Below are 10,995 nucleotides of genomic sequence, written 5' to 3'. Positions count from 1 at the left end.
CATTACTAAGTAATTATAAGGAGGCAGTGTCTTTGGCCTATTTATACTTTCACATCATAATATAAAAATATGATTTCTTAGAATGGTAGAGTATTGAAGTGTAGACTATAGGCTGTGAATTCTGATTGCATGGGTACAAATTAGAGTTTTGCTACCAGAGGTAAATGAATTGGTCTGTCTACCCCCTCAGTTTTCCTTTTAAGGAATGGGGAATAATATAATACCCAGCTCACAGGTTATTTTAAAAATCTAGTAAGTCTAGCAGTTGGTAAATAGTAAATGCTCAGTGAAATTTGACTATTTATTTGTGTAATTATATTTAACTTGTTTTTACATGGAAGTTCAAACTGCTTAATGTGATATATTTATCTATATTTGCAGCATAACCTTCTACCCCCACTGAGTTCTCTCAAAATATCTATTTATCTCTTCCTTCTCTATCTGAAATGGCTTTCTTTACTGAATTCAGATGCAACTTCTTGATAATGGCTTCCTACATTGTCTAAACCTGCCTGAATTTTAATTTTTTTCCTATGTACATCCAATATTGTACTTACATCAATTATGATAGCTATTTAGAAAACTAAAACCTTGTCAAGTTAGAAAATTAATTTAGTAAAGGTTTTCTTCTTGTATATTGTATTAAAGCTGATCATAAGAAGCCTCTAGCCTCTTCCCCATAGTCCTTTGCAATAGGTAAACAAATTTAGATCACCAAAACTGTAGATAGATTGAGGAGGTAAATGACGGGAAGTGTAATTTCTGAGTTTTACCTAGTTATAACATTTACTCTTACACAAGGCCTATGGTATCTAAATTGCAAAGATTATTTATAGATGAGTTGGAAAACTCCCTGAGAAATATGAAGTATTCTTTCTAAATATGTTTCATTTGTATGTTGCCTATATTCTGAAGCTGTGTATATAAAGGTTAGAAAGAAAAATTGGCATAAATGAGGATAGAGCAGGCTGATGTCACTCAGAACATTTCTTAAAAGATAAAATTGCATTTATAGCTAGATTTTACATAGTATATAACAAATTCATTTACTGGGTAGATGAAACCCCACAGAACATTGCACAATGTTTTTTGTTAAATCCTCTTTGTGATAATATATTTTTTGAAGTTTGTGCCACAGGTAATGGTATAGGAAACTATTATCTCATAAAATAAAATAAAAAGTAATGTCTGCAAGGCACATAACTGCTAAAATAGGATCAAAACAAGAAGACACCATAATTTGGGTGGTGATGAAAGAAATCACTGTACAAAGTTGAAAGTTTATTATGACACATAAATTGACATAATTAATTTTTAAAAAACCCTCACCCAAGGACATGCTTATGATTTCTGAGATAGGCAGGAAGAGAGGGAGGGAGGGAGAGAAAGAGAGAGAGAAGTGAGAGAGAAACATGATTGGTTACCTCTTGTATGTGCCCCAAACAGGACCCAACCCACAACCTGGGTATGTGCACTGACTGGGAATTAAACCCATGATCACAGGAAGATGCTCCAACCAATTGAGCCACATACACCAGGGCTGTCATAATTACATTTATTATTATTGTCTTAAAAAGGGCAACTGTGATAAAGCTATTTTCTGATTTCTTAGTAAATGAATAGGGAGACAGCAATAAGTACTGCAAGCAAAAATGAAATTGTCAACACCTATTTTATTTATTTTTTATTTTTTTAATATATTTTATTGATTTTTTTGCAGAGAGGAAGGGAGAAGGATAGAGAGTTAGAAACATCGATGAGAGAGAAACATCGACCAGCTGCCTCTTGCATACCCCTTACTGGGGATGTGCCCACAACCAAGGTACATGCCCTTGACCGGAATCGAACCTGGGACCCTTGAGTCCACAGGCTGACGCTCTATCCACTGAGCCAAACCGGTTAGGGCAATCAGCACCTATTTTAATAGTTTTTCAAACCTCAAATTGCAGAATGCTATCTTGCTCCTGTATCAGTTTGTGGTAGAACACTGCCAGTGGAACAGGTGTTTTGTTATATAAATTAACCACTTGACATTGACAATTAAGTGTTGAATATGCTATTTAACATTGTCTCTACACATAATTTCATGGTCTGAGACACAAGAAGTCATAATAATTGGCAGAATCATTCTAATGATTTTTTTTTCTATCTTGGAGGCTCATCTACCATCTACCATTTTTGCTTTTCATCTGGCTGTAAAACCAAGGGAAATTTATGTAGCATTTATTTAAAAATGTTCTTTAATTTTATAGTGTCTCCTATCAATGTAGAGAAAATGCACTTCCTTACCAAAGTGTGTAATTCTATTATATACGTATTTTGATGGTTTAAAAATTGCTGAAACTACATTAAATTAACATTTGTGAAGTCATTATAGCTTACATCTTTAGCACCACACATCTCTCAGAATTTCTTATTTCATCAGCCTTTACTACCATTTTATTAATTTTCTTCCAATAAAACCATGTCATTTGTAATGTTGAAGTCTTCCCTATTGAGGAAAATAAGAGATACATTAAAAATATGCCTTTTCTTTTTTCAGTCTCATTGGTACTGCTCCAACTTCATCCCTCTGTACTTCTGGATTACAAATTGCAAAAGAGTTGTTTGGTCTCTAAGGTCTCCATCTCTTATATCTCTAACAAGTTAATATTGCCTCTCCTGGTAGAAGATACAATTATCACTCAAATGTAATTTAGTGCATTTTCAAAAGTAAATAATATATAGCTTATTTTTCTCTAACATTTTCTTATGTTGCTTTTTAGTTTTGTGGAATAATCTTCATTTTCATCTCCACCTAATTTCTTCTTTTTATTATTTTCAATTTATCTTTATTGTTGAAGGCATTACAGATGTCCTCCTTTTATTCCCCATTGACCCTCCCTCCACCCTGCACTTGTCCCCCCATCCCAGACCTTCACCACACTCTTCTCTTTTTTTTTTTTTGTTTTGCTTCTCTTTTTAATTGTGTTGTTATTTTTAAACATATTTTATTGATTTCAGAGAGGAAGGAAGAGGGAGATAGAAACATCAATGATGAAAGAGAATCTTTAATTGACTGCCTCCTGCATACCACTTACTGGGGATCCAGCCCTCAGGCATATCCCTGACTGGGAATCACAACCATTACCTCCTGGTTCATAGGTCAATGCTCAACCACTGAGCCACACCAGCTGGGCTTATTGCATTGTTATTGATGTTGATAACAGATGGCAGATATTGGAAGATGATGATATTTGAAGTTTTTTTCTGTGTAACATGTTACTAATGTACATATAAATTGGCTATCAAATTATTTAAAGTTGACTGTGACATCTTTTCTGCATATACTATGGCCTAATGAAGAAAAGTTTAGTTTTTTACACCATCTAGGTAAGTTTTCAAAACTGGCAAGCCTTTACTAACTTGAGGAACTCATAATTTTAAAGGATTACTTCCTCTTAGGTTTTATTCTGTTCTGCCTCATTCTATCTTTACTTTATATTTTATATATTTTAGAAACATGAAATGTGATATTTGCTTATCAATTTTTATTCATAAACTCTACCATCTCTATGACATTACTGATATCTTAAGAGTTAGGTACTCTTACAGCAAACCAGTGGATCTGAAAGGAGTCAAAAAGAATTTTTGTAATCTTCAGCATTTATAAATATCATGACTCTCATGTTGAAATGCTAAATACCATGCTTCAAAAACTAAAATGTCAAAACTTTATTGTTTTAGCATGATTTAATTCACTTTCTTTTAGTTTCCTTGATTCTATTAAAATGTGATATAATATGTGACTTTATTAGGACATCTCATATATTGAGTATGTTTTTTTAAAATATATTTTTATTGATTTCAGAGAGGAAGGGAGAGGGAGAGAAAGATAGAAACATCAAAGAGGAGAGAGAATCATTGTTTGGCTGCCTCCTGCACGCCCCCTACTAGGGATCTAGCCTGCAAGCCCGGGCATGTGCCCTTGACTGGAATCAAACCCGGGACCCTTTGGTCCGTAGGCTGATGCTCTATCCACTGAGCCAAACCAGCTAGGGCAGAGTATATTTTTACTAAAGTTTAGTTATGCTAACTTGTCTCTTCATTAGCTTGTAGTGTCTTATAAAGCAGGACACAATTTCAGTTTTGCATAATGTGTTTAGGGAAAAAAAAACTTAAAAAGCAATGTAAGCATATATTAAAATATTGCATATTAAATTTTCTGATTTGATTATTTAAGAAACTGTTGTAAAGGTATAAAACATATTCTACATGCTCCTTATAAAAATAGGCCCTGAATTGGTAGCTTCTCATTATACAAATAAAGCCAATACTGAGACAAGCCTTTTTAATTCCCTATATATTAAAATGGAAGAGATATTATTAGAGGTAGATGAGAGAGTGAGAGGTAAGGCAAATATATCTGTTCAAAAAGAAGTGGTCCATTTCTTTACACTATCTAATATTTAAGGGAGAAAGTTTATAATATCTGTCTCAAGACACAGTGTGGACTGGCATTGCTCATTGCTAAGTATATACTAACCGTGTTAGGGTTGTCGTATTGGAATAACTAAATCCCAAATATGTTAGTGTAACCCAAGAATTTTATTTCTAGTTCATACAAAGCCATTGCAAATGTCCCTGAATGGGTGCATCTTAGGCATCGTTGCTCTAGGCAGTGACCTCAGAATTCAGGTTCTTTTCCTCATACAACTTCCCTTTTCCTCAGACTTACATGTCCAGTAGTCTGAGTAGGGAAAACACATGAGAAGTGATGAGATATTATACAATGTGGCATGCATGTGGCACAAATCATTTTTACCAATATTCTACTGGGAATAAATCACTGGCCAGATCTTATCTATAAACATGGGGACTTGTGAAAGGTAGTCATTTTCCTTATCCAAGTGGAAACTATAAAAAATAAAAACATGATCATGTGAGGAGTGGCTGATATTTACATTTGGAGACACTTCGCTAAGAAATACCCCTTTAGTCTCAAGTAGACACAAATAGATTGATGTAAGAAGTTAAAATAGATTGATGTAAGAAGTTATTTAAAATAGCTATTCAAGAATCTTGGGCAATGTGCCAATTTATTCTTCTACATCAATGATGGAACTGTCTTCACTGCTGACCATTTTATGGTGGTAGCCCACAGGGGTCAGTGCACCTGGGAATGGCCCTGGAGGCAGTGCTCCAGGAGGTGGTGACAATGAAAGTTCGGTGTCCTGGCCCCAGTTGTCCCAACTGTGTGGGACCTCCCATGTCCCAAGTCTAGTATGTTAAGACATCTTACCTTGGCTCAGTATATATAACTGCTAGATCTATCCGTGTTGTCACAATGGTAAAATTTCATTCTTTTTATGACTTAGTAATATTCCATTTTATATATGTACCACTCTTTATCCATTTGTCCATTGATGAGCACATACCTTGGCTAATGTCAATAATATGCCAATGAATATATGGATGCATTTGTCTTTTCATTTTAGTGTTTTGGGTTTCTTTGGATAAATACCCAGAAGTGGAATTACTGAGTCCTTCTTGTTTCTTGTTATTGCTTTGTTTTAAAGTCTATTTTATCTGGTATAAATATGGCTAGCCCAGCTTTTCTGTTTCATTTTTATGAAATATATTTTTCATCCCTTTACATTTAATTTGTGTGTATCTTTCAATCTGAAGTGAGTCTCTTGTAGATGGCATTTATGCAGGTCTTATTTTCTTATCCATTCAGCCATCCTGTGTCTTTTAATTGGAACATTTAATCCATTTGCATTTAAAATAATTGTTGATAGATATGTATTTATTGTCATTTTATTATTTATATTTCTGACCTTTTTCTTCTTCTTAAAGAAAACCTTTTAACATTTCTTGTAATATTGGTTTGATGGTGATGAACTCCCTCAGCTTTTTCTTGTCTAGGCAGCTCTTTAGCTGTCCTTTGATTCCAAATAAAGCTTTGCTGAGTAGAGTAGTCTGGGCTTTAGGTACTTATTTTTCATCACTTTTAATATTTTGTGCCAGTCTCATTATGATGTATCTTGGTGTTGGCTCATTTGTTTGAGAGTCTGTACTTCCTATACTTATGTATCTATTTATTTGGCCAAGTTAGGGAAGTTTTCTGTCATTTTATAAAAATAGGTTTTCAAGTCCTTGCTCTCTTTCTTCTCCTTCTGCAACCCCTATAATGCAAATGTTGATACATTTCATATTGTTCAGAGGCCCCTTCAACTATCTTCATTTTTGGATTCTTTTTCTTTTTTGCTGTTTTGATTTGGTGTACTACCTTACCTTCCAATTTTCCAATTTAATCCTCTGCTTCATCTAATCTACTGTTGATTTCTTCTAATGTATTCTTCATTTCAGTTATTATATTCTTCATATCTGATGTATTTTTCATGTTTTCTATCTTAATTATTATCACTTAATTGAAGTTCTCACTGAGTTTATCTACCCTAAGTTAATTGAACATACTTATAACCAGTATTTTGAACTCTATATCTGGTAGATTGCTTGTCTCCATTATATTTTGTTTTTTTTTTATAGAGTTCTGATTTGTTTTTGTTTTTCATTTGAGACTAGAGGCCCAGTGCATGAAATTGGTGCATGGGTGGAGTCCCTAGGCCAGGCTGATGATCAGGGTTGATCAGGTTCCCCACCTCCCCTCTCCTTCCCTCATGGCCCACATCTGCTGCCACCCAACCCTGGTTCCCTATCCCAACCTGGGGGCTGGCCCCTATCAATTGATCAGGGCCAACTGGCTGAGGGGGAGAGACAGGGGGAGGGACCTGAAAGATGGCCGCTGGCCCCGAGGAGGGAGCAGGCCCTCAACCCCCATGGGAAAGGGGCCACATCCACAGCCACCCACCCCAGAGGCCCCGTCCCAGCCTGGGGTCCCAGCCCCAATTGGGGCCTGCCAGCCAGGGGGTGGGTGGAACCAGGAGGTTGGCTGGCAGGCAATCGGGGCCTGTGGGCTGGGGAAAGCTCCTGTGTTGAGCATCTGCTCCCTAGTGAACATCATAGGGACCGGTTGTTCCAGTAATTCCGGATATTCTGGTCATTCCATTGTAACGGTTACTTAGGCTTTTATACACACACACACACACACACACACACACACTAGAGGCCCGGTGCACAAAATTTGTGCATGAGGGAGGGGGTGTGTGTCCCTCAGCCCAGCCTGCACCCTCTCCAATCTGGGACCCCACAAAGGATGTCCAATTGCTTTTTTAGGCCCGATCCCACTGGGCAGTCAGACATCCCTCTCACAATCTAGGACTGCTGGCTCTCAACCGCTCACCTGCCTGCTTGCCTGATTGCCCCTAATTGCTTCTGCCTGCCAGCCTGATCACCCCCTAACCACTCCCTTGCCAGTGTGATCAACGCCTAACTGATCCCCTGCTGGCCCGATTGCCCCTAACTGCCCTCCCCTGCCATCCTGGTCGCCCCTAAATGCCCTCCTCTGCCAGCATGGTCACCTCTAACTGCCCTCCCCTGCTGCCCTGGTTGCCCCTAACTACCTTCCCGTGCTGGCCGGGTCACCCCAAACTGCCCTTTTTTGCCATCCTGGTTGCCCCCTACTGCCTTTTCCCTCCCAAATGCCCTTCCCTGCAGGCCTGGTTCCCCCCAACTGCCCTCTCATGCAGGCCTGGCCCCCCCAAACTGCCCTACCCTGCAGGCCTGGTTCCCCCAACTGCCCTCCTCTGCAAGCCTTGTCCTTCCCAACTGCCCTCTCCTGCAGGCCTGGGTCCACCCAACTGCCCTCCCCTGCAGGCCTGATCCCCCCCTATTGCCCTCCCTTGCAGGCCTGGTCCCCCCAACTGCCCTCCCCTGCTGGCGTGGCAGACATCTTGTGTCCACATGGGGGTGGCCATCTTTGAGCATATGGCAGCGATCATCTTGTGTGTTGGAGGATGGTCAATTTACATATTACCTCTTTATTATATAAAACTAGAGGCCCAGTGCACAAAATTAGTGCACAGGAGGGGTTTCCCCTCAGCTCTGCCTGCACCCTCTCCAATCCTGGACCCCTCGGGGCATGTCTGACTGCCGGTTTAGGCCTGTTCCTCAGGAGTGGGCCTAAACAAGCAGTCGGACATCCCTCTCACTATCTGGAACCGCTACCCATGCAGCCTGCTGTTCAGTCATTTGGTCATCCCTCACTGCTCCTGCCCCCCGCCCCTCGCCCCCTGCTGCCGGCCTGGTTATCCCATGCAGCCTGCTGCTCAGTCATTTGGTTGTCCCTCACTAACACCCCTGCTGGCCTTGTCACCCATGCAGCCTGCTGTTTGGTCGTTACTGTGAAGGTGTCCTGACCAATTTTCATATTACTCTTTTATTAGTATAGATAAATATGTTTGTTTCCTCATTTTGGCCACCCACAGTGTTTGTTTCTGTGTATTAAATAGAGCTGCTGCGTCTTGCCATCTTGCTTTCATAGCCTTCTGTGGTAGGTGTTCTGTGCTTCCCAGTGCACAGCCTCCCTCTTCACCAGAGCAGGGCACTCTGGGTGTGCACCCACTCCCATATGGGCTGGGTAGTTGAGCCTTGATTGTTGTTGGCTCATCAAAGGGTGGGGTTGACCTCCCACACCAATTGGCTGTGAGGACTGGCCATGGCTCCACAGAGCAAGCCTTGCTTCAGTTGGAGCTCTGGTGACAGCCAAGTCCACCTCTTGAATGTGTCACTCAAGGAAGAGTTTGAATAATGCTCCCATGTGGTCTGAAGCTGTCCACTGGGTACGCTCTCTCTGGGACCTTAGGGGAGGTGCAGGCCAAGGTCAGCCACTGCCTATGCCCCGTGTGGAGTCACCTGAAATGAGCTAAAAAGTGATGTTTAGATGGTTGCCACTTATGCTGGTGTGGAGTTGACAAAGAGAGGCCAAGCTTCAAACCTAGGCTGGCTGCCATTGGTGTCAAGCTTAAGACTCCTTAGCAAGAAGTACAGGATAAACTGAGGCCAGATGCTGCTTGTCTGGTGTTGGTGAACCTTTGAGAAGTTTTAGGAAAGTCTGTTGCATGATCCATTTGTATGGGAACACCACTGGAAGTGGCATGGGTGGGCCCTAAAGTTGGGTGAGTCAGAGTGTTAGGAAGTCATCAGGGCAGGGAGATGAAGACTCAGATATGGCACCTACCTGCACCTAAAGAGGGAGGGCTTAATATTTGTGTCTTGGAGAAAGCTGCACCTCCAACTTTTGCCCTGAAGCCAGACAATTCATTTCCTCCTATATGTCCCTGGCACCTTTTGTGCTGCCACCCCAGTGCTGTAGCTCCAAGTGAATGAGTCTGGTAAGTATGTACATGGGTCCTTTAAGAAGAACACCTGAGACTCTATCAGCCCACCATATCACTCAGCTACAATCTCTGTTGTTTTTTATAGCCAGAAGTTATGGGGACTGCTCTTTCTGGCACTGGAATCCTAAGCTGGAGATGCTGCTATGGGGTTGGGTCTCCTCACTCCTCAGAGAGGATCACCTCAGCTGAGATATTCCTCTGATTTTTTAACTGTCACATGTGGGATGGGACCTGCCTGTTTCACATCTCCACCCCTTTTAACAGGCGGCTTCTGTATACCCTTAGTTATAGGTCTTCTGTTCAGCTAGATTTCTGGTGGTTCTCAACGATGGTTGTTCTATAGCTTAATTGTTATTTTGATGTGGTTATGGGAAGATGTGAGTACCATTTTTACTTATGCCACAATCTTGATGGAAACAAATGCTTTCTGCTATTTTTAAGGAAGCAACAGATTAACTTTGTTCCTATATTTCCCAAACTGTATAGTTAACCAGCAGTTGATGAAGAGTGTAAGATCTTGTTCTTGGAGAAAATTTTCTTTTCCAAGCATAAACTCAAGGGAACTGGAAATGAATATTTCTTTTCTGTTTCCTGAGCATTGTCGAACATTTAGGAGGCCCAGGCTTGGTGGCCAGGGATCCTGAATTGGAGCATATCCATTCCAAACATCTCCTCTTCCATTTCCCATGTTTTGCATGACAGTAACTCTAACCTCATTCATACTTTAAAAATACTTATTGGGTACTGGCTTAGTTCTAAGATAAATGATTAGCAAGATAGACAAAACCCCTAACTGCTTACAAAGCAAGAGTATTGCAGTCTACGTAGTATAGTAATGAGTGTGAACAAAGAATTTGGGAGAATAGAATTGATATCTGAAGATACAAAAAAAAACAACACACAAAAACAGGGGAAATGAAGGATTATTTAATAACTTGTTTTCTAGCAGATGGTTAACCATTTGGAGAAAAATAAGAGACTTGCTTTAGAATATACTCCCAAATAATTCTTAAATGGATAAAAGGTTGGTCCTCCTCCTCCTCCTCCTTATCCTCCTCCTCCTCCTCCTTATCCTCCTCCTCCTCCTCCTCCTCCTCCTCCTCCCCCTCCTCCTCCTCCTCCTTACCCTCCTCCTTATCCTCCTCCTCCTCCTCCTTCTTCTTCTTTTATGGATAACCATCAGAACATCTATTTTTCCGGACAAATGATTGTAACAAGAGTATGCTTGCAAAGGAGCATTTTGACTACTGTGTAGAAAATAGTTTGCAAAGAGATACAATTAGAACCAGAGAGATCAGTTAAGAAGTTATTTCTGTAGCTCAGTAAAAACAATGGTTCTTGGAACGCATCTGGAGATATTGAGAGTAGCTTGAGTTTGGCATGCATTTTGAGTTTCAGTGACATGATTTTGCTAATAGATTGAATTTTGAGTGTGAAAAATAAACAAAAATCAAGAAAATTGTTAGTTCAAACAATTGTATGTGTGAATTGCCTTGATCAAAATGGGCAAGATTTTAGGAGTAAGAAATTTGGGGTAGTCCAAACTCAGTTAAGTTTGATTTACCAAGTAGGTATCCACAGGGAGATTTTGAATGGGCAGGTGGATAGTTAAGTCTGTAGTTAAGGAAGCAAGGCCATTTGTATAGACATATATTTGGGAAGTAGTCTGTAGAGATTCCATTTAAAGCCATGGGCCCTAACCTGTTTGGCTCAG

Source organism: Plecotus auritus (genome assembly GCF_963455305.1).
Source record: "Plecotus auritus genome assembly, chromosome: 2".
NCBI classification, from domain to species: Eukaryota; Metazoa; Chordata; class Mammalia; order Chiroptera; family Vespertilionidae; genus Plecotus; species Plecotus auritus.
The sequence above is the reverse complement of the archived record's forward strand: the minus strand, read 5'-3'. Positions refer to the sequence as shown.